Source organism: Microcebus murinus, chromosome 26, assembly GCF_040939455.1.
Source record: "Microcebus murinus isolate Inina chromosome 26, M.murinus_Inina_mat1.0, whole genome shotgun sequence".
In the NCBI taxonomy this organism is placed as follows: domain Eukaryota; kingdom Metazoa; phylum Chordata; class Mammalia; order Primates; family Cheirogaleidae; genus Microcebus; species Microcebus murinus.
Genome location: NC_134129.1, coordinates 1555334 through 1561147, shown reverse-complemented (window position 1 = coordinate 1561147; position 5814 = coordinate 1555334). Strand labels below are relative to the sequence as shown.

At 49.3% G+C, this 5814-nt stretch overlaps 1 long non-coding RNA gene and 1 other non-coding gene across 2 annotated transcripts; both read left to right on the top strand.

Annotated features, from left to right (window-relative positions):
• The first annotated feature begins 532 nt into the window (after positions 1-532).
• Positions 533-5529, top strand: LOC109730075 (uncharacterized). Its single transcript, XR_012915063.1, has 4 exons — positions 533-592; positions 1515-1574; positions 4045-4133; positions 5248-5529. It is a non-coding gene; the product is annotated as an uncharacterized LOC109730075 (long non-coding RNA).
• LOC142864748 (U1 spliceosomal RNA) lies at positions 2618-2776 on the top strand. Its single transcript, XR_012915098.1, has one exon. It is a non-coding gene; the product is annotated as a U1 spliceosomal RNA (small nuclear RNA).
• Positions 5530-5814: the final 285 nt, after the last annotated feature.

Genomic DNA, 5814 nt, shown 5'->3' with positions numbered 1-5814 from the left:
CTGAGGCAGCAGGATCGCTTCAGCCCAGGAGTCTGAGGTTGCTGTGAGCCAGGCTGACGCCACGGCACTCACTCTAGCCTGGGCAACAGAGTGAGACTCTGTCTCAAAAAAAAGGGAAGTAAAATAACTCTCAAGGGAAACACTAAAAGCATGAACACTTTGTGAGATCAGACAGCGAAAATGAGCTTGATGTAGCCTCAGACTGTCGACGACAGCAACGACAAACTGCTTCTCCCGCTGGGGCTGTCCCCAGGTGAGCCACCTTTCAGGTGAGCCACCTTTCAGGTGAGCCACCTTTCAGGTGAGCCACCTTTCAGGTGAGCCACCTTTCAGGTGAGCCACCTTTCAGGTGAGCCACCTTTCAGGTGAGCCACCTTTCAGGTGAGCCACCTTTCAGGTGAGCCACCTTTCAGGTGAGCCACCTTTCAGGTGAGCCACCTTTCAGGTGAGCCACCTTTCAGGTGAGCCACCTTTCAGGTGAGCCACCTTTCAGGTGAGCCCCGCGTCCGTCCGCAATGCGTAGGCCAGGCCCGTCCTTCCGGGACCTGACGCAGCGTCACCCACGCCTGACGTCACCCTTCAACGCACGTCGGTAAGTGTCCGCCCGCCCGCTGGGCGGCCGCGTGGCGGAGGGGAGGCTTTCCGAGCCCCGTCCCGGGAGACCTGCACTTACTTGGCGCTGGAGACGCAGCCGCTGCCTCGCGGAGCCCGAGCGCGCGCCTCTGGCGCCCGTCCGAAACCGCCCTGGGCGCAGGCGCGACGCCCGCTCCGCGCCCTTCCGCCCGCGCCCGTGGCCGGCGGCGGGAGGCGGGCCCTGCCTGGCCCAGGGCGGGCGGAGAGGGCGGCCGGCCGGCGTCCCCACGCGCCCGCCCCACCCGTCGCCTCCTAAGTCTTCTTAGCCCGGATTAGGGGCCGCGCCTCCCGGGCCACGTGGACAAGCCGGAGCCCTCAGCCCAGAGCGGCGGGCGCTCGCGGGCGGCGGCGCGGGGGTCCGCCCGACAGAAGCCGCCCAGAAGGCCCACGGCGCTGGCTTTTCTTCTTTTTAAAAATTTTTTGAGACAGAGTCTCACTGTGTTGCCCAGGCTAGAGTGAGTGCCGTGGCGTCAGCCTCGCTCACACCAACCTCAAACTCCTGGGCTCGAGCGATCCTCCTGCCTCAGCCTCCCGAGTAGCTGGGACTACAGGCATGCACCACCATGCCCGGCTAATTTTTTCTATATATTTTTAGTTGGCCAATTAATTTCTTTCTATTAATAGTAAAGACGGGGTCTCACTCTTGCTCAGGCTGGTTTCCAACCCCTGATCTCAAATGGTCCTCTCACCTGGGCATCCCAGAGTGCTGGGATTACAGGCGTGAGCCACTGTGCCCACCCCTGGCTTTTCTTCTATTTGCAAAACCTGACTGTGATATATGCTGCCCTTTCTGTGGATGCTGTTTTCTTAGGACACAGCCTGAACTGTGGTTAATCACTATTCCCAGACAACTCACCTGCGTTTCGTGTGTGTGTTCGCAGGTGCCAAATATACCCTGGGAATGCGCTCAGAAATGGACCCTCGGTTTACACGTCTACCTAGTAGGTCAAGCTTGTTACTAATCATCATGTTATTCATATCCTCATTTATTCTTCCTGGTCTGCCTATCTTTGAATGAAGAGTTTTGAAGATTACTGTGACAAGTGCAGGTTTGGCGATTTCTCCTTGTATTTGAGTCTTCACATTATATGTTTTGAAGCTATGGAATTAGGCATTATATTAAACTATATAAAGTCATCACTGGTAATTATATAAGTGTACACAAAGGCCTATGGGTGTTTTACTTTCTTAGAGGGTGACTTATCAAAATTACATATTATCCTGCCCTTTTAAATCGTTTTGCTTTGAATGTTCCTTTTGTCCAATATTAATATTTTCACTTCGGTTTACATTTTGTTAGTGGTTGCCTGCTATCATTCTTTCCCCAAATTAACTAGGAGACTGAAAAAATCCTGTATTATTCAGAGTATGAAAAAGAATTGGTGGGAATTTTCCACCTAAAAGGAAGAAGCTAACGTACAAAATGTAATTTAGAGAGTTTACTCTAGTTAAAGTTGAAGAGCCGGGCGCAGTGGCTCACGCCTGTAATCCTAGCACTCTGGAGGGCCGGGAGTTGGAGGTTCCAGTGAGCTGTGGCGACACCACGGCCCTGCACAGCAGCAAGAGAGAGAGAGAGAGGGGGGGGATGGGGAGGGGAGAGAGAGAGACTGCTTCAAAAGAAAACAAGTGGGGACTGCTGGGGACACTCACTTCCCGCTGCCTTGGGCAGTGCTCCATTAGCCTCTGTTACAAGTGGTTTTTTAAAGGAAAAAGGAGACAGGAGACACAAAGTTGTTTGACAGGAATTCTCCGTGACTGCAGCGATAACACTGATTAGCGGCTGGCTGTGCTTGGCTGAGCACAGATTAGAGGCCTGTGCAGCATGTGGCACTTCATGGCTACTTGGAGTCAGTCAGTATAGAGTCTGCATAGCCAGAGGCTTCAGGAGATAATCTCGTAGCTCCAGGGGGTGACATGAGGACTGTTTTATTGCTGTTTCGAAACCAGCCTGAGCAAGAGCGAGACCCGTCTCTACTATAAATAGAAATTAGCAGGGGAGATACCATGATCACGAAGGTGGTTTTCCCAGGGCGAGGCTTATCCATTGCACTCCGGATGTGCTGACCCCTGCGATTTCCCCAAATGTGGGAAACTCGACTGCATAATTTGTGGTAGTGGGGGACTGCGTTCGCGCTCTCCCCTGGTCATTAAAAAAAAAAAAAAAAAAAAAAGAAATTAATCGGCCAACTAATATATAGAAAAAATTAGCCGGGCATGGTGGTGCATGCCTGTAGTCCCAGCTACTCGGGAGGCTGAGGCAGGAGGATCGCTTGAGCCCAGGAGTTTGAGGTTGCTGTGAGCGAGGCTGACGCCACGGCACTCACTCTAGCCTGGGCGGCTCACGCTTGTAATCCTAGCACTCTGGGAGGCCGAGGCAGGCGGATTGCTCAAGGTCAGGAGTTCAAAACCAGCCTGAGCGAGACCCCATCTCTACTATAAAAAAAAATAGAAATTAATTGGCCAACTAATATATATATATATATATAAATTAGCCGGGCATGGTGGCACGTGCCTGTAGTCCCAGCTACTCGGGAGGCTGAGGCAGGAGGATCGCTGGAGCCCAGGAGTTTGAGGTTGCTGTGAGCTAGGCTGACGCCACGGCACTCACTCTAGCCTGGGCAACAAAGTGAGACTCTGTCTCAAAAAAAAAAAAAAAAAAAAAAAAAAATCCCAAAGGTGACCAAGAGATGCAGAGAACAGAAGTATAACATACACATTGTGGGGGTGCGACAGAGGGAATGGCCTGGAAAAAATGGCAAAGAGATTTTCTGTCTCCTTAAAACTTCCCCCGCTCTTTTTGGGACCTGCATCCCTGAGGCAGGTCAAGTCTTCTGTTGGAACCCCCAGGTGGGCACAAGCCCTCCCAGGTGGGCACAAGCCCTCCCAGGTGGGCACAAGCCCTCCCAGGTGGGCACAAGCCCTCCCAGGTGGGCAGCTGGCAGAGTTCACAGACTGTTAGAATAGTTACCACAGTAGTTGCCTAAAGCTGAGAATCCGCCCTTTAAAAGCTCTGTATTTCTTGGCCAGGCGAGGTGGCTCACGCTTGTAATCTTAGCACTCTGGGAGGTTGAGGCGGGAGGATCGCTAAAGATCAGGGATTCGAAACCAGCCTGAACAAAGAGCAAGACCCCCGTCTCTACTAAAAATAGAAAGAAATTAATTGGCCAACTAAAAATATATAGAAAAAATTAGCTGGGCATGGTGGCGCATGCCTGTAGTCCCAGCTACTCGGGAGGCTGAGGTAGAAGGATCGCTTGAGCCCAGGAGTTTGAGGTTGCTGTGAGCGAGGCTGATGCCACGGCACTCTAGCACGGGCAACAGAGTGAGACCCTGTCTCAAAACAAAAGCTCTGTATTTCTGCCCATGGTCAGGAAATTTGGGATAAGATCTACCCTTTTTCCTCCTTTGCAGAGTAAACTCTCCTTCCTTCCTCCTCAAAACTCTTGCCCTCATTTTTCTGATTCGACCTTGTGGACAAGTGGCTGAGCTTTCTGTCACAGGTGAGGCAACATTTTACCTCTACTGTTAAAGAGTTTTTGGCTGGGCTTAAGAATCGAACTGACATAAAACATATAAATAGGAGAAAGATATACAAATTTATTTAATATAAGTTTTATGTGACTTGGGGACCCTCATGAGGAAATGAGGACCCAAAGAAGAGTCAAACACTCACCTATAGGCTGAGTTGTCCGATGGGCAGTAATTGTGCAAAAGGCAAAGGGGATTGGGCAAGGGGGGTGGTTGGGGGGGGTCGTTCGGTGGAGAAGTGACTAGGAAGATTTTGTGCTGAGACTCAGAAAACAATCCCCTAAAATGAAGGCCTCAGAAGCAGAAGTTTTTCTCTGACCACCTCCTGCCCCTGTCTCTGTCTAGTTGGCCGCTGAAGCTAGCCATGGAAACCAGAACCCCATTTCCTCCAAAGCCAGCCACAAAACCCCAAAATATCACTTTAAGTTTTCCTCTGTCCTTCTGTGTGAAAACTGGCCATAAAGGAATTATCTGACATACTATTAGACTATAGGTCATGAGACCTCATTCCAGAGAGGCTCCTGCAGTGTACGCAGAAAAAAGGATTCATGCTCAGAAAGGCCAAGAATCTAGACAGACAGGCCTTGTTGGCTTTCCCCACTCAGTCTATTAGCATTAGATCCCTTTTTGTCCGATCGTATTTCTACACAGCTAGCCATACTTAGCTGAACCTGAGCAAAGTGAACAATTTCTCCTGCATCTTTGGGTCTTCATTCTGAAGGCTCCATGTGCACGTTAATAATAAATTTGTATGACTTTTCTCTTATCTGCCTTTTTGTGAGTTGATTTTTCAGTGCAATTTTCCCTTTGCCCCTACACTGAGTTAGTTTAGCAGGGTTTGTTTGTACAGAATTCTCTTGGCTTTGACTTCCCATCCTTGATGAGAATGTTATTTTTCTCCTGGTACAGGGAGGACAGGACGTTTTACATATGGGGAAATGCTCCTACTTTCAGGAGGAAAAATGAGGGAGAGTCAAGAGTGGCTTTCTTGTCCCTGCTATTTTTTTAAGTGCTTTTAGCTCAAAACAATCCTTATCCCAAAGTGACATAATTTGGGCAGCATGTTTTTTCTTTCTTTCTTTGTAGGAGTGATTGAGTGGCATGTTTGGACCCCCTTCTACACTTGGAGTTCAGGAGAAAAGACGGAAGAGAACATAGAAGAGCAATGCTTAGATAACTGAGCATTTTCCAAAACGGAATAAAAGACATAAATTTGAAGTTTCACGAGTGTGACAAACCCTAAGCAGCCTAAATAAAAAGAAATCTACATCTAGACGCAGTGCAGTCAAACCACATGACACGAAGGACAAAGATCTGCAAAGCAACCAGAGATTTAGATTAATTAAATCACTTTCCGGCCGAAAAGTACTTGATGGTTTTGCTTTGTCTGGTTAAAATTAGGGTAGTCTCCAAATTTACATTAAAAGATCATGGTCTATTTTCAAGAAAACAAGAATGGAATAAGACTAATGAGCCGAAATTTCTAGTCTCGATGGCAGCATGGTGTATTTGGCATGAGTGAACTACTGTGTTTTTTTTTGAGACACAGCCTCACTCTGTTGCCCGGGCTGGAGTGCCGTGGCGTCAGCCTAGCTCACAGCAACCTCAAACTCCTAGGCTCAAGAGATCCTCCTGCCTCAGCCTCCTGAGTAG